Source organism: Pipra filicauda, unplaced genomic scaffold (genome assembly GCF_003945595.2).
Source record: "Pipra filicauda isolate LSUMZ 115617 unplaced genomic scaffold, ASM394559v2 scaffold102_size2360937_pilon, whole genome shotgun sequence".
NCBI classification, from domain to species: domain Eukaryota; kingdom Metazoa; phylum Chordata; class Aves; order Passeriformes; family Pipridae; genus Pipra; species Pipra filicauda.
In genome coordinates this window covers 1,958,399-1,976,639 of record NW_024103463.1, presented here as the reverse complement: position 1 = coordinate 1,976,639, position 18,241 = coordinate 1,958,399, and the positions used below count along the sequence as shown (strand labels likewise).

The 18,241-nt window shown below is 40.3% G+C and overlaps 1 protein-coding gene across 2 annotated transcripts in view; it reads right to left on the bottom strand.

Annotated features, from left to right (window-relative positions):
* Positions 1 to 18,241, bottom strand: part of LOC113996953 (sodium- and chloride-dependent GABA transporter 3) — a 96,916-nt gene that overhangs the window by 29,708 nt on the left and 48,967 nt on the right. The window lies entirely within an intron of this gene.

Sequence of the window (18,241 nt, the reverse complement as noted above, 5' to 3'; positions counted from 1 at the left end):
GAATAACAATATCTCTTGGGAGCAGCATTTGCTTTTTCCCTGACTCATTTCTTGTAAGTGCAATTCAAATGTGGGGAGTTCAGGGCAGCAGGATGGTTTATGTTGTGCCTCTGTGGTGAAGCTGTTTGTATTAACAGTTCTTGGGTATGGAAAACAATCCCACATTCTGGAAAGGTAAAATCACTGACTGCTGAGCATCCCCATGTTCTAGTTGTGCCCCAGAGCTCTCTTGCAGCGTGTCTTAAAAGCATCAGAAGTTTTGCCTTCTCCTACATTTTCACTATGTAAAGCTTCAGGCATTAGGAAATAAAAGGGTTTTTTTTCATTCTGTGCATGATATAAAAAAGCACAGAGAACAGTCACTGCCTTTCTCTTTTCAGTATCTCAGACATAGCAGAATTTACCAGATCTGTTGGGGAGCATGTTAATGTCATTTCCTATAAATGATAAATAAAGATGCTCAATTTTTTTAAATGAGTGCAGGAAGTGCAGGTAACTAATTTTTAAAATGAGAGTGTTGATTAGTGTTCCACTTCACTAAAACACTACCAACAAATGCTCTCAGAATGAGATATTTGGCAGCTCCCACATCATGCACTCAGGGGAGCATCAAAATATTTACACTCACTTGCATTGAGACATTGATGAGAGAGGTCACCCTGACTAATTTCTGCAGTATTCTGAATCCAAACCAAGAGGGGTTTAAAGTTTTCTTGCTTCAAATATTCTGCTTGAATTACATTTGCCAGAAAGCTAGGCTCTGAGGTGGTTTTGCTTTTAGGTTTTCAGGGGCAGGCAAGAGTTTTAGCAGATGTAGTAGGGTTCTATTTCCTCTCAGCAAGTTGTTCACTTCAAGATACCCAGTTGCTGTTACAGAGCAGCTCGACTGTGATATCACAGTGACAAAATAAACCCTTCTCCAATACCTTTTTTTTCACTCCTCTTATGTTTTTAAGTTTCTTATTCAGCATCCCTGAAGCTGGAGATATTGGAACACTGGAGATACTAAACACAGGATTCAACCCTGATATTTGAAATATTTGCAAATGAATCATTGTTCGAAACTTCACTCAGAAATTAAGAGGAAATTACACTTAGGTTATATAATGTTAGGTGAAACGTTATTTAATCTAACTGCTTTAAAAATAATAATTCTCAACAATTCTTTTTAAGCAATCTTAAGAATATTTATCCTACAAACTGCACTTTAAAAAAAAAAAGTATCTAAAAACCCCAGAGTTTGAGACAAAAGAAAATGCAGTTATAGAAGCATGAAGATAGTTTGATCTCAAATTCTTCTGACTGAAAACAACCTGAGTTTCCCACAAGGGGATTTCCATCCATTTCTGCAAGTTAGATACTGTTCAAGTAATCACTGATGAATGTTAAAATTACACATAAACCCCGATTGAGGCAAAGTTTGACTGAGAAGTGAAATGCTGTGTATTGTATATGTGATATTCTTTAAACAGTTATTGCTGTAGGATGCTGATCCAAAGGAATCAGACATATTAATGAAGTAATTCTCTCTCTGTTGCTTTTATGGGGAATTAAAAGCTCTACATTAGGGTTCCTCACCAAGTTACCCAATATCAAATGGAATATCTGCTCTTCAGGAGTCCCCAGTGATTTTCAGTGACTCCTGTGGGATCTGAAGATCCCAGAGCACTTTGAGTCCTGAAGGTTCTACTCAAGTCACATATTTCACCTCTGACATATTTAATGTCTGCTTCACCATGTGAAAATTTCCCTGTTTAAGGCACACTTATATTTAGCACTATACAGTTTAAAAAAAAAAAAGTAGGAAAAGGAAAGGAAACTCAGAAGAGAAAAAAATCTGCCGCCTCTCTACTGAATGCTTAAAAATGCTACAGTTCAATTAGAACAGGTAAAGTTTTTGTAATGTTAGGGCACAAAACTTAAAGGAAATTTTCCCCTCAATTTTTAGGGGCCAAGATTTTACCTTGATAGTTTTGACAAAATTAGAATTCATAAAAATAAAAAATGCAACTAAAGGACCGGCTTGTTGGCTTCATTTACTTGCAGAAATATTTATCAAGTTAAAGTTTGAAATATGTGAAGAGTTAATATATACACATATATATTCTACTATTCTAAAGTAACATTTAGAAAATTATGGGCTTGAGGACACAATAGGCAGAGTAAATATTAAAAAAATACTTATCATTATAAAGATTTTGAAGTTGAGCTGTGTTGGAATAATCAAATGGATGCTATAAATTCTAACCTAAAAAAAAAAAAAGCCCTCAGGAACATATTTAAATTTTCTAAGGAGAAAATCAAAGTTTATCCCCCCAAAAGTTTATCTATGTTCATTTTATCTTTGTTCACTTGAGAAATCCCTGACACAACAAAACATTTCCTTGACTGCAAAGCTCTTGCAGAAGGAACCCCAAAGGTGGCAGTTGGGTACTGGAATAATTATAGTAAATATGGTAAAATAGGTTTATACAGAATGTCTACCCTTATATACACTGTCCCAAAGACAGAGAAATTCCCTCTTCAGGTCACTGCATGACCTTAGGTCACCCAAGGTGTTAATTCTCTCTTTGCATATGCACACAAACATCTCATTAATTCCTGACAAAAAGAACTGTCTTCAGCTGGAGAGTTTGTCTCAAGGGATATGTGTAAGTGAATTGGTTCTATGCAAAATACTATATTCTTTTACTCAGTTTGCATCCTGCCATGAGGCAGAACAACTCCATTCCTTAGAGGAAGGTGTGCAGACAGGCACTGTCAATACAGAGCAAGAACAGACAGAGTGGAAACAGCTCTCTTAAAACGTGCTTTTCACTTTTACCTATTTTTTTCTCCTTTGTTTGCTCTTGCATTTCCTACAGCAGCAGCACCAGCATTAAAGGATGTTTGGGGCAATCGATGCACTAAACATTTCGTTCACACTTTCTCAGATCAGATCACATTCCTACCTTTCTCTGATGCTGTCGGGCAAGATGGCATTGAGAGACGGAGTCATTTCTTTTAAGACTGTAGTTCTACTCACACAGTCTCTGTTTTTACTCAGAGGTGATTGTAAAAAAATGCTCTGTCTCTTCCTGGAGAGCAGAGTAAGCAGTACGAGAGCACAGCTCCCAACCCACAGCATCACCTTTCTCCAGCTGCTGCCAAAACCAGAAAAGCCCCAAAGCAAATGAAGCTGGAATTGGGAATGTTGCCTTGCCCAGAGGTGAAGACCATATTTCCCCTTCTCAGCTACACTGGCACAGTGCCACAGGCAGGAACCTCAACACTGGAGTCTGGCCCAGCTGCTGGAATTGTGCCACTGGCAGCTGCGTTTCAAAAATTAAGACTCCAATCAAGTTCCTATAGCATTACCAGTGCAGAATTCATCTCTCTCTATTTCCACAGCCAGCTCCTTCTTGTCCTTCTATTCTTGGAATTGGAGACATGACAGAAGCTGCTGGTAGAACTTGGAAACTGCAAAAAAAAAAGATTAACTCCCCCAAGAGAGATTGCTGATCCTAATTTTTTTAAGGGGTTGGCAACCACGTGGTTGAAGGTGATGGAAGCCTATTTTGATTTACAGAAGTATTTGGGAAAAATCAGTCACCAAAGGCTCTTTAGAAAATTAAGCAATTGTGACTTAAGAGAGTTAGAGCTGGAAAAATCTCTAGGGGACAATCTTCTGAAAGGCACTAGAAGACAAGCTAACTGTGAGCCAATAGTGTGTCCCTGGGGCAAAGATGACCAACAGGATCCTGGGCTAAGCACAAGGAAAAGCCCATTTAGAGAGGTGGGTGAGCCTGTTACTCTGCCAAGCACCCCCAAGTGCTGGGGCCCCAGTTCATGAGAGACACAGACTGGAACAAGTCCAGTGAAGGGCTACAAATATGACCAAGGGACTGTTGCATCCACCATGAAATCAGAGGTTGGGAGAGCTGGGACTGTTCAAACTAGAGGAGAGAAGACTCAGATGTGTACAAATATGTGGTTGGAGGGAGTAAAGAAGAGGGAATCAGTGGTGCTGACAGCAGGACAAGAGGCAAAGGGCACAAACTGAAACACAGCAAATTCCATTTAAACTTCTGAAAAAACTTTTAGGGTGAGGGTGATCAAACGGTATCAGGTTGCCCACAGAGAACTTGTAGAGTCACCACCCTTGGAGAACTCAAAACCTGACCAGACATAGACTTTGTGTGGTTGGACTGAATCGTAAAGGTCTTTTCCAACCTAAGTGATTCTATGGTCCTGAACAACCTGTTCTAGTTGCAGCTGCTTTGGGATGGAAGGCTGGAGGAGAAGATCTCCAAAGGTGCCCTCCAGCCTCAACTATCCTGTCATTTTGGATGGAACAGGCTGAGTGGGCTTCCTCAGCTAGGGTGGGATGTCAATGCAGTTTAACAGGTCATGATTCAGAAGGCAAGTAAGAAAAGGGACACTTTGTTCACTGTTTCTTCCAGTGTAAGAACTTTTAAATCATCAGATGAAGCTTCTTGGAATCCAGTTCCAAACTAATGAAAGGAGGCAGCTCTTTCTGACACAATTAACAGACCTGTTGAACTTGGTGCCAGGAGAGATTGGGGATACCAAAAATTCTTCATGGGCTCTAGAGGAGATCAGAAAACTTCATGGCAGGGAAATCCATGGGGGATTTCTGAACGTGAAAAGTCACACAGGCTTCAGGAAATCACCTGAGCTGAAAATATTTGGCTGTCCAAAGAACTCAAGAGGCAGAGATCAGATATTCCCCCAGGAATCCTCTTGGGCCCACTACTGGAGACAGCACACTGGGCTATATGATCTTTGTTCTAAGTAAGTTTTTATGTAAAGCATAATCTTAAATACTTTCAAATAACTTTGTCTGATGGTCCCTGTTCTACAGAAGAAATTCTCATGTTGAGTTGACTGTCCATTCCACTGTTTTCTTACACTACTAACATTATCTATTTTCTTGCACTTATTTTTATAATTCTCTTAATCTGTCACCTGATAAAGTCAGTACCCAAACTGACTATTCTGACTACTATATTTCTATGCCTATAGAACTTTTGTCACAACTTCCCCCACCAATCCATGCATAGGATAATGAAAATGATGACTAATTGCCATCCAAAGATTAAAGATATAAATTACATGACGTGTCTGTAACAACCAGCCACCAATGTGTTATTTTCTATGCAAATGAACATAGTTCTGACAGGGTGGCATTTACTTCACCTTATTTTATAGTAGGGACACAGGAGCTTGCACCTGCAGGGTGGGCACCCCAGGGCAGGGAACCTGCCACTGGAATCTGGACAGAAGTTCTCCAGCAGAAACAAGCTGGACACCCAAGTTATATGTGGACTTTTGTGTTTAACAGTTCCCAACTGACCCATCCATAATTAATGGAATTAATTTATACTTTCAGCCTCCCACATCCTCTAGCAGTGAGTTCCACCATTCAGTCATGGTGTGAAATAGCACTTTCTTTTGTGTTTTTCTAAACCCACTACATCTCCATTTTTATAGACTTTTGCCAAACCTAAGGCAGGGTTCCAGCAGGACCTCCTGAGTTCCTGGCTGACTGCTACCCAAACAGGGACTAGTGCCTTGGCTGCAGAACCGGGAGGGCTGAGCTCCATTTTCATGTTTGACAGGGTGTAAAAGCTTTTTTCCCTTTTTTTCTTTGCCTTTTCACAGAAAAAAAATACAGCCCACCAGTGACTGTTGGGTATATAGTGCCCTGCAGAGCTACCACTGCTATTTAATGAACAAATCAGTCTTCTTAAGGCCATCACAAATACAATACAAATCTCTGAACAGCTACTCCAACTACTAAGTTTTATACAATACTCCCCAAACCAGGGTCCAGCTTCCAGATAATATCTATATTTTATTTATTAAAAAAGCAAACAACCTGTTGCCTAAAGTGCAAAAAGAAAAATGAAAAAAATGTGTTTAAATTTACCAGGAATGTCTCCAGAAAATCCCTCAGCTGAAACCAGTGTTTAATAAATCAATTAAAGATGCCAAGTGACAACTTCTGACCAGCCATTCTGTTACACAAAGAAATGCTTAATTGAAGGCAGCATTGATTTCACACTGCCCACATAATAGCCTAAATATTGCCCTTCACAAGCATAAGAAGAATTGAATGCTTAGGCAGAATAAATACTAATAAAGACATAATTAAAAGTTAATTATCTTTTCTAAATAGTAATCTCAAAACACAGATCTTGTGCAACATATTCCTTCAAATACTGGTACTGACAGTATAGGTCGAGAATCCAAAAGGACAGACAAGAAAGTATATGATTTTATTATAATTTAATCACATTTCAGTCACTCGGCCTTCAGCAAAGCTACAGATGTGGATAATCCCATCCTAACTCAGTAAAAATTGCCTCAGAGAACCATGAATACCATATAGTTATCCTAGAGCGTTAACCACTGTACTAAAAACATCTTAAATCCTCTTTTCATTTGAGAACTGTCACTTTCTGTTTAATATGACTGAAGACAGTAGAATGCAAAGGATTCAAATTCCTCTCAAGGCACTAAAGCACATTTTGCTCACTTTAGCTACTGCATAAAAGACATTTATTTTGACATAAATACAGAATAAAAGCATGAGTATGTTCAATCAGTGCAGAGATCACCCACTGTCCTCTTTTCATTGTTGCCAAAACCAGATGTTCGGGGAAACAGTGGAACAAACCTCTACCAAACCAATAAATTTGAATTATAATCTGATCTGTTAAACTGTATCACAATTCAAATGACAGGAGTACAATGCAATGGGAACGTTCTCCAAAGGAGGTTTTATCTTTCTGTTGTCTGCACAGGAAGCTCTGGGACTCCCACCTCACTTGCCCCTGCCCCAAACCTTCTGGCTGCAGGTCACAGGTAACTAACAGGTCAAGGATACCCAGAACTGTCTGCACATACAAATGGAAAGCCAAAAAATGTCTTCAAGCAACCCTAGAGGATAGATGGATGCATCCCCTCTGTGTACAGCAAACCCCCAAATGAATTCAGACAAGGTTTCATATTCAAAAGGCTTCATATTACTTATCTTTCTCAGTCGAAAAACCCCAGCAATTCTAGGAGGCAAAAGTAAGAATCCATTGTTACCTCCCAGCTAAACCCCTAGAATATCCATAATATCAATTATATCAATAATTCTGGGCAGCACTGCCCAATAGTAATTTGTTTCAGAATACTGAGTGTTACAGTGAGCTCTTCTCTAAGTGTATGTCATAAAACCATGTATATTTATTTACTGCAGCCTCAAAGACAAACAGAAACTCTACTTCTTTGTTCTTGAATTTCACCAGTGATGAAGGACAGAGCAAGCCACAGTGGCTAATTTTGGTGTTTCTAGAATTGTAGAATGACTAATTTAAGCTTTAAATTCCCCTTTCCTCATACTCTTAACCTGCCTGCAAGCCAGAAACCTCCAGTCATAAAGGTAATGGCCAGGTGGAAAGTCTTGTAGCATCTTCAACAGTCCACAGGCACAGCTATGGAGGGTGTGCAAACAAGGCCACCAGGAAGGAATTTGGTGTGGCACCTCAGGGTAGGAGGACCAGCCACTGGCTTGTCCTGTGGAATGGGACAAAGGGAATTCTGTGGGTGGATGAGCGTGGCCATATCTCTGTGACTGTCAGGACAGCACTGCACTGATACAGAGATGATAACTTGGGATGTCCCAGCTGACTCTGTGTCTCAGAGTTAATTGCTGGTGAATGGGAGCTGGAATTTGCTTGGAACCAAACCAAGAGCCTGGCATCTACCCAGGATTATGTGCCAAGAACCTCTGAGATTGCTCTAGCAAGCCTAGAGCAACAGTTTATCCAATCAATCTCAGACCTTAGGATTTAAATTTTCTTTTAAAGGGGCATTTGGGATTTTTCCTTGTTCTTATTCACAAGTCAATGAGATTCCCCCTGACAGTTTAAGGAAGCTCACACCAGGTAAGGAGCTACTAACAGCATTCAGCTCCAGAGTTAAAAATCAGAATGAGCTCCCTGGATAGTTTTTATAAATAAATACAAGGAGGGATGGAGAAAGGCAGAGTAAAACATCTACAGAGATAAGCTTGTCTTCTCTTCCCTGTAACAGATTTGTCTGGGGGGAGTTAGTTTGGGAGACAAACTGTACTCCTGAGACCCTGGGCTTATTTGAAATGCTTATCTGAAGTGTTCAGAGCTGATGTGCTGGCAAATGCTCTTCCTCATACCCAGCCAGGAGCAGAGAAAGATGTAGAGGTTTTTTCCAACCCACAAACATCTTTGATGCCGCGTTTGTTCCTCAGAATCACTTCTTCCATGTTCCCCCTCCACCTGAAGGCTGATATCTCTCATCTGCAGTGCTCAGCACAACGGGATGGCAAAAAGACAAAAAAGGTGCTGTGTTTTTGTTTATTTCTTGCCCTTTCCCACTTGCTGCCAACTCATTTAGTCTTGCATTCTTCACCTGTATATTTTAGTATTATCTCTTACTTCTATTTGCATGTCTATGACCATGTCACTGAAGTAAAAATTTCAGCCAGAGCATAAACCTCCAAACACCTAAAACTACTTCAAAACTAAACTACTTCAAAATCTGCAGGTAAGCGGTGTTATAAAAATACAAAGATACATTTATCAGTGATATACCAGCACTGGAACTCATCCTGGTCAGTCTCAAAATATGCATGGAAGTAAATTACCCCTATGTTATTCAGCCTCTGCCTCATTCACTCAAGATGAGGAATCTATGTCTGCTCTGGCTGTGACACTGGTCATTCCAGCAAAAAGGAACTTTTTGGACTGATGCAAATGCTGGGTGAACATTTCCCTCTCCTCTGATGGAAGAACAAGCCATGTTCAATACAATAAATCTAGAGCACCTGCTTTATTGCGAAAATCAAGATACAGAACAGATCACTTTAATTTGTAATCCCTAATCCTGTGCCCCATTTTCTGCCTTCCTTCATAAAACAGTCACTCTCTGAATGCTACTTCCCCATGTACACATTTTCCATTGCTTCAACTGCTGCAATCATTTCCCACCCATGTTCTGCTCACTTTTGTGGATGGATAAACAAGTTCATTGAGACCTCCAGGCTGGGAAAGTACCAGCTTAGACTATACTTTTTGTGAACATCCCTTAGAGTCACCATGTGGTTTTATTATTTTACACAGAGGGATTTAGAGTATTTTAAAAGCATGGGTTTTTTTTAGAGTGACAGGAGCTGTATACCCAACTGGCAAATTTTAGTAAACAAGCCACTCAACGTTCAGTGAAATTCTGCTGTGAGCCTGGTCCTTTTTAAAGAGAGTTGGGCAGTGGAAAACCTTGTGTTTTCCACTCTCTGTGCCACAGAGCTGGCAGAAACGTAAAGTAAAGCTGAGATCAAGACAAAAAAAGTGCTAGAATAAAAAATGCCATTTAGGAACTGTATTCAGGACCTCACTTCTTGACACTCAGGGAGCTACTGAAAATACGGATCAAATGTTTAATTTCACAGGAGGATGAAGATTCAGTTTAATTTGCATTATTTGCAAATTTGTGGCAAACAGTAAAAGCATTTGGTCAAATACTGAAAGGTTATTTTGAGCACTCAAATGTTACGTCTTTTTTTTTTTTTAAATGAAGCATTCCATTTTTAATTCCTAAACAAGATCTGGTTTCAAAATGTAGTAGTAGTAATAGTAAAAATAACTAAAAAAACCCCCACCTGTTAAAAATAAAAATATTTTTTAAATATCTGGTCTGTGTGAAATGTTTTGTGGGGGGTTTTTTTCTGTTAAAATATCAGTAGGCAAACACAGAACTTTGATTCAAGTGTTCCTTGAAAAGTTCAAGAGTTGACCACAAACGAGTGAAAGATCAGTGAACCTTTATCACAAACTGCATCAACATCTCATGATTTCCTGCCAAGTTTGCTCCATGCATTTTTATTGCCTCTCTCTCTGCAACGGTTGGACACTTCTTTCCCCTTCTCTTTATTTCCAGCCCTAAATTGAAGCAGCAGTGTTGGGCTGGCACTGGTGTGACAAAGCACATGTTATTGCCTCTGTTCTCCAGTGGCACTGAAAAGCTACTCCTGCAGCCAGGATTTTGCTGCAAATGGTCACAGAATGCTCAGTTTACTGAGCCTCGGTGTTTAAAGTAGCTGTCTACAAACATCCATATGGGGAAATATGTTAACAGATGGAAATTAAGGCTGTGAACACAGTTAAGGAAGATACCTCTAAAAATATTAATGACCTTCGCAGGAATTCCTGCATTACAACGTTTTCTGGAATTTAACATCAGCACGTGAGAATTTATTTTAGAAGGAAGAATACAAACTGTATCCCCAAGTCATGCAGAATCTGACATTAAGAAAACACATTGATATCCCATTTTATAATTTATCTTTGGGGCAATTTTCATGACATAACTGTAGTGTATATAAACATTTTAAGGCAGAAACAAGTATTCAAAGCTTGGTAAAGCAGTTCATAGTCAACCCAACTTCAATGGCCTAAGGAAAAAGCACACTAATACAATTAAGATCTTTATCTGTAAGGAAGGATTAGTCAACAATTCAGCACAGACAGGGTGGAGAGCATCAGAAAGTCACGGCTGCCAATACACACATCTCCCCATCTTCCCAGTTTGCTCTCCTGGATCTGGATCCTTGCCAATACACACATCTCCCCATCTTCCCAATTTGCTCTCCTGGATCTGGATCCTGGCTGGTGACAGTCCAGGATGGGAGAAGCAGCTCGTTTTCCCACATCCATTAGGGCAGTGTGCCAGCAAGTGTCACCGCTCGCCTCCCGCCTCCTCTTCCCAGCTTCCCTCTCCTTGCTTTCTATCCCTTTTTTCTCTCTTTCCCACACTTCCCCTGCAGTAAATCACATATGTGTGCAGAGTGTTATACAAACTAAGTGCCAGTGGGTACAAAAAGCCTGACAGGAAGAGGGAAGAGCAGGAAGAGCCTCGGGAAGGCACGTGTGGCTGTCAGATGCCCACACAGCAGTGCCCGCCCTGGGAGGAGGCACCTGAGCTGTTCCTTTCTGCCTCCTCAGCCTGGATTTCCAGGAGTTCAGAGAATACCTTCAGGGGAAAACTTCCTTCTTCTGAGGAAAGAACGTGTTAGCCCCCCTCCATTTCCTCAGCAGCCCAAGGTAGGCACCTTTCCAGGCTCACAGCCAAATCCCTACAGTGGCACCTCTCCAAGGGCAGGTTATGGGCTGCACACACTACACTTCTTTGCCAATGCTTGCCCAGCCTTTTTGTTGGACTGTTTTGAGAATTCAACTGTTATTCCAGTTCTAGGATGGAAATAAAAAGAGCCTCAAAAATATCAAGGGGATTAGAAAGCTTTTTTTTTTTGGTACAGGTCTTCAAATAATAATCTTTAGGAATACTAAGTTTTTTAAACATTAAATCACAGATTTTCTGCAAGCTGCACATCATTCCACTAGTGTAGTAATCTCCTCCTTTACTTTTTTCTCTCGTTCCTCTGGAATAACAGGATTAACAAGAATCCTATTAGCAATCCTTAAAATAACTAAATATTTCCAGTGCCTCTATTTCTCTGGCATCATAAACCCACTTATGACTGTCACAAAAGTAGCATGGAATATTTATTTGCTTCACTCACTGACTCACTGTGTGCAAGCTCCCCTCTTATTATTTCCTCATTTATATCCATATATCACTTTGCAATTTTTGTACCAATTTTTAATTTCGTCTGGATCACGTATTTTTAACAACAGCTTTTCTCTTCCTAGAGGAATTAACTTCTAAAGGACGACAGGATGAAGTCATTGGTAGTATTTATAATTCTTTAAATGTTCCTGAGAATGTTATTTAATTTATGCACCAACTGGCCCTTCAAGTTTCACTAGTACTTCTTTTCAGGTGCCATCATGAAAACAGTGAAAAATCTCCACCTGCTATGCCAATACACTGCCTTAATGTGTGGATCCTGTCTCCCTCCAGTGGCACATCACACCAGCCACAAAGTCTAATATTAAGGTGCAATTAGAGCTTCCCTGACACTCAGATGATGTCTCTCCATTGCCAAGGTTGCTAAGGGGTTGCAAGGATAGCTGGAAGAGATTCCATGTGGCCCAAAAGTCCCTGAGAAATTACAAAATGACCCCATTCTTTCAACAAGTCCCTTCTCATTTCCAAAACCTGCTCTTGCCTGCTCAGCTTGCTGTCACTTGTGTAGCAATAGCAAAAAACACAAGGAGAGAGCATGGGCAGGAGGAGGCAAACTATTTGTTCAGGGTTTGGAATAACTCCCCAAAGCAATAACTAGACTTCAGACAGCACATTTGCTCCATAAAAATTAATAGTCACAATATTATGCTGATGAATAAACCAGCGTTGTCTGCTGAGGTGTGGAAAGATGTGTGGTGTTCACTCACACACCCCAAAAGAACAGCAATGGTATAGGAAATTTAGATCATGCCTTTCCCACAGCATGTTTAAATACACCCAAAACCTTTGCAGTGCCACAACTGGTGTGGTGAGCAAATACTAAGGTGCTCCAGGCATCACAAAGAGTCATTTTCTGCCACAGGAAAAGCCCCCAGACGTTTTCATCCCTATAAGTCAGATTCCCTGCCAGGGAACCCTGTGGATGTGCCTTTGAGCAGGGGAAATGTGATGTGCTCTCAGACTTGCCCTTCAGGCTTTCTTTGGGAAAAATGGGAACAGAGCAATTTATGGCCTTGTTGAGCATCTCTGCAATTTCCTGGTCTTCCTGCTCTTTAAAACCACATAAACAATCTGTAATGCAAAAGCTGTAGTTCAAAGTAAATGAAATAGTTCCTCATTGTGGAGATTATAAACTGCATTGTAGGGTAAAATGTTTCTGAGCATTTTACTGGGCTACATCTGGACTTCCCTTATAATTTCAAACCTCAGTAATTTGTAATGATGGTGTGAACAGCAGAGTTGGAGAAAGAATTCATGCTTTTTCCAGTTTAAATTTTAAAAGTTTGGGTAGAGATTTCCTACCTAACAGCAACACAAGAGCCTCGCAATCAGCAGCAATACTTTTATCCTTTCACTGAAAGAATGGTTTGAAATTTAGTGTCCACATCAAATGGACAAAAGAACTGTTTGTTCAAAGTGGGAGTTCTACTTATACAGATAATAAATTCAGCTGAGGATTTTCACACTTTCAGCCCTGGTTTTTAAATTTACTGCAACTCACGTGTGTGTATCACAATTGCCTGGTTCAGAAAGTCAATACCTGATGAAACAAAGAACACAGAGAATGGGCAGAAACTGGTGGGAAAAACAAGAGTAAATTCCAAAACTTTTAGTAGAATTGCATGAGTGTGATGGGAACTGGACATTCTCCTCTCGTTGCTATTTAATACTAACTAAATGTTGGGTTTTTTTTTAAAAAACAAAAGTGCCCAAAATCTTATTACAGTCAAATTGGTGAAGGTAGGACTAGACTCAGAGATGTTAAAAGCATGGTAAGATTTGGGACCTGTGACCTGCCTCTGAACCACTTTTCCAAGGACTATGCCTAAAAACTAGGCTGACTATCTACTGAATATAACCCATGAAGCAGATTTCTAATTAGACTACACATTTTTCACGTAGGGAATCATGGAACCATTAAGGTTGGAAAAGACCTCTAAGATCATTACTTATCATGTTTCAAAACAATAAAAGCATCCCAGAATTCTCCAGCAATTAGGCATCATTTCATTGCCAACATATGAAAATTCCCAGGTTTCTGTTTTAAGGATCAGGATGCTTGGATGCAGTTCAGGTCAAAAACCCACTACTCAGGAATCTGTGCAGTTCCCCTGATTTTCTGAGCATGAAATCACCCAAAAATAAAATCAAAATTTCTTCTACAATATTTTTTCTTTACTTTTAAAGAAAGCAGAGAGACTTAACAGTTATGGTTCAATGTAGCATTTGCTCCAATTTCAAAGGCAGGAAGGATTTTCCTCTGCCTTTGGAAAAGGCTTCCTTGGCCTCGAGGTGGCGACAGGATTGTGGGAGTCGCTCGATTCCAAGGCTGCAAGTCCTAAATCTGAATCACTCTGGGTCATTTCTTCTTGCTGAGGTAACTCAGCATTCCCAGACACTGGAAATAAAAAGTTGAGGGAAGAGAAATTCTCCGGTGCTTTTCCAGTTTGGATTTTCAGATCAGGATTTAAGAAAATATTACCTCTAGATCTGTATAGCATTCCCAAATGTCTCTCACTTATGTATATTGTAATCAGCCAAACTGGAAAGCAATCTTTTCCAGTTTCAGCAACTTTTTAAAAGTAGAATTTTATGTAGATGCTGAAACATACTAGGATCATGCTAAGGAGTAAATAACTAGCAAAATAAACTCATGCTAATATAAAAATTGAGGAGTACATAAGGAAAAATACAATCTTCAGGAAAAAAAACATGCATTTATTCCAAGTTATTTTCTACCAATAAAAAAAAAAAAAAGTGTTTTCTCTAAATCAAATATCCAGTACACTAACATGTTCCTTTCTCTACAAACACACAGACTATGAAAAGTTAGCCTAGGTGCCACACAGAAAAATGCAGGAAGAAATCATGTTTTGAGCCGGAGGGCAATATAGGGAAGAAAGTCACCTTTGTATTATAAATCTGTTAAGTGTAAGGCCTTTTTGAGGTTAGGTTGATGCTCATTGCTGTGCATTTGTGTTTTGGTTCTTATTTTCGAGAAGGAAGGTCCAGTGAGCTACAATCCAGACAACCAAATTTCAAATGTATGGAAGAAGTCCTTCTGGAAGCCATCTCCCAGTTGGGTGGGAATGCCCACAGAAATACCTGGAAGCCCATGACATGCACAGTCATGGCTACCTACGAGTGAGCTCTCATAGCTGAGGTATTGCAGTATTCTGCCTTCAGAAAGTTTATTGCAATTTTAACACTTTCCCATTGTAAACAAAAGATCAGAGAAATATCAAATCTATCCTACCTGTCATGGCTCCTAATTTCCTGTATTTTATATGTAATTTGGCCTCGGTCATCATGTTTAAGGTTCACATGAGGGTGTATCAGAGAGAAAGGGCAACCTGTGTTCTTTCCACATAGAAATGTAAACTTGTCCAAGGTTTTGGTAAGCACCAACTTGTTCAGAGGAGTGTGCAAGTCTGTCTGCCTTGACATGCCCATCCCTACAGCTGCTCTCATGAGAATCTTCATTAAAACAATACATATTTTTAATTAAAAAAGAGAGTAACTCAGCCAGTAACTCAGCCAATAAACATGAAATCTCTATTTGCCTTCTCATTTTAAGAATTCACTGCTACAGAAGAGTTTAAAGTTACATGTGTGTGTTTTTCCATATCATTGTCCAACCTCCTGATCCATCAAACTGGTATGTCTGCTAGTACTAGACACATTTAACCTCTTCCATGCACAAATGTTTGTAAAATCCTATCACAAAGAGCCAAATGCTTTCCCAAAAAAAGGAGCATTGGGCACCACACACAAGTACAACTACATATTAAGTGACTTAAATCTGTTGAGGGACAACCAGAACCATACTCTGAGTCAGACTTGCATACAAAAACCATAACAATCCTATTAATTTGATAAAGTCCTTCTTTTGTGTGAGTTATAACTCGGGAAAGATCCCATATTTAAGCTACAAACAGCACCTGTATCATCCAGATTAAGGGAGGGGGATGTATTTCAAGGCAATTTGAGCATGAAAGCTATTGAGACCTTAGTGTTGATGAAGCAAAGCATTTCTGGGGCTTAAATAGAGCTTGGGGCTGTTAATGCTTCCTCTGTTACAACAAAAAGTGATTGGGATGAGCTCTACAGACACACAGGACAAAAGCTGGCATTTTCAGACCGAGAGGATTCGGTCTGCTGAAGAGATAGAATATAAAAATGAAATGGAGGACACGGCACTGGAGAGCTGAGAGGGACTGAAAAGGCAGATGAATAGCTGCTCACAAAGCTCTAACAAACTGTGAAATGCAAATTACGCAAAGACAGGAGATTCAAGAACTTCAAACTAAAGTGAGCCTCGGAGAGAAACTTAATTTATTTACTCCACAGCAAACAGAGCTGGCACTGGGGTTCAAATGCCACTCTCCTAATGCAGACACAGTACCCCTGGAATGGGACTGAAACAGGCTTCCAGCTGAAGAGGAAAACAGCCTCTGATACTACACATGCTTTAGGCTTTGATAGTATGGAGTAAATAAAAAAAAACCCAAGAGTAAAGATGGAAAGAAGCACAAATCTCAAGGTTATTTCAGTTGTCCTATACGTGCTTCTTGGCAAAAAGCTCAAGGACCAATTCAGAAAAGGCTTGTGGAATGGGGGGGGGGGTTGTTCAAATATTTTGAGTTTGAACATTAAGTTCTACATTTCCATAAAATGGAAAATGTCTCTATATCTATCTTGTTAGCACTAAAAGCTGCAATAAACCTAACCAATGCTGTTTTACTGCTGTTTTTAAATAAAAAGAGTTGTGCTAAATTCTATTTTTATGACTGAAAAGCTAAACTTCCTTTATTTCTTGAAAACTGACCGGAGATCCCACCCACGATTCTGAAACCTTTCTTCAAATATTGAACGTCAAAATATTTCCATTTTGATGGAGTAGCCTTTTCCCAACGCCAAAATAACTCTCTGAAACCAATTCAGCCTGCGTCAGCGTTCACCGTCTCTGTTACGGTGTGTTTTACTTCAGCTTCTTTCCTGCTAAAAGGTGCTTAAAATACCGCGGCTGAAGTACAGCAACGTGTCACTGAACTGGAGGAGGAATTTGGCTCATTAAAGCACCCACTGAGCGCTCCCAAAAGGCGTTTTAGGGAATTTAGCTGAGCTATACGTGTGGGACAAGCAGACACACACACACACACGTGTCTGAAGTGTTTTGTGCTTCCCAGACTGCTACACTAATACTGTGTGTTTTGCAAATTGTCATGGTAACGACATACTTCTTTACAAGTGGAAACAGGGTGGTAAATAGGCATATAAACCCCCCGTGTAGCTGACAATAATGTCCCTTAAGCTTGCATGCCCTCCTTCAATGACAAACAGAAGGAAGGGTGGCAGTGGCACGTGAAAAATCCACACTCAGGGCAAAATCCTGTTAACAGGCCCCTTGTCCACCACTGCAAAAAGGGAAGGAACCAACACTTAGGATGTAAGAACTGCCTCCTGTTCCTACAAGGAAGTGCATTTGTCCTACAGGGAAAGGCTGGAAAAACTGGGGTTGTTCAGCCTGGGAAAGAGAAGCTTTAGGGGTGACATAATTGTGGCCTTCCAGGACCTGAAGGGAGCTACAGGAAAGGTTGAGGGAGAGAATTTAGAAGAGCATGTAGTGACAGGACAAAGGGGAATGGCTTCAAATTGAAGGAGAGTAGGTTTAGACGAGATATTAGACAAAAATTCTTCCCTGTGAGAGTGGTGAGGCCCTGGCACAGGTTGCCCAGAGAAGCTGTGAATGCCCCATCCCTGGAAAGTGTTGAAGGCCAGGTTGGAAGATGCTTGGAGCAACCTGATGCAGTGGAATGTGTCCCACCTACAGCAGGGTGGTGGAATGAGATGGTCTGTAGGGTCCCTTCCAACCCAGGTCCTTCCAGGATTCCACACCAGGCTGAGAGACTTTGCAGGTGGAACAATGACCACGGTGTGGCACAACAGAAGGGCACTCAGTGCCACTCCTGGTTAAGGCAGAGGGTAACTTCAGCTCTCAGAACCACACAGTGGGTCAAACACCAACTGCAGAAAACAAACCAATGCCACCCATGGTCTCAGATAAGTTTATGACAGACGAATTTCTTGTCTCAGGCACAATGAGTTCAGACACTTGGGGTTCAGTTGAAAGTAGACTGACTCCAGCCTGAATCAATGATCTGTTGCAAACAAATAACTGGGATTGTGTCAGAGAATCCTGTTGTTTTCCTCTGGTACAGTGCTAATTTCTCAGCTACCCTGGGGCCACCTCTAAGCAAGGTGGACATTGGAAATCTGCTGCTCAAACCCCACTTCCAAAGCCCTTCTCTCACTTCCCACCTGTGCTGACACAGAACAATTAAAATGTTGTTGAAGCCAAAACAGGCAACGTGATTAATTTTTCAACTAAAATGTTCAATATTTTAAATGAATCTTTTACTTTCTGGGTTTTTTTTTTCTTCTGTAGAAATGTTACTCGCTTAAAGCAAACTTTACACAAATCAGCCATTTCAGAAACTTCAAGGAAAGGGTCCCCTCTATTGTCTTTTGCAACAAAATACGCATTTGCAGTAAGCAGAGACAA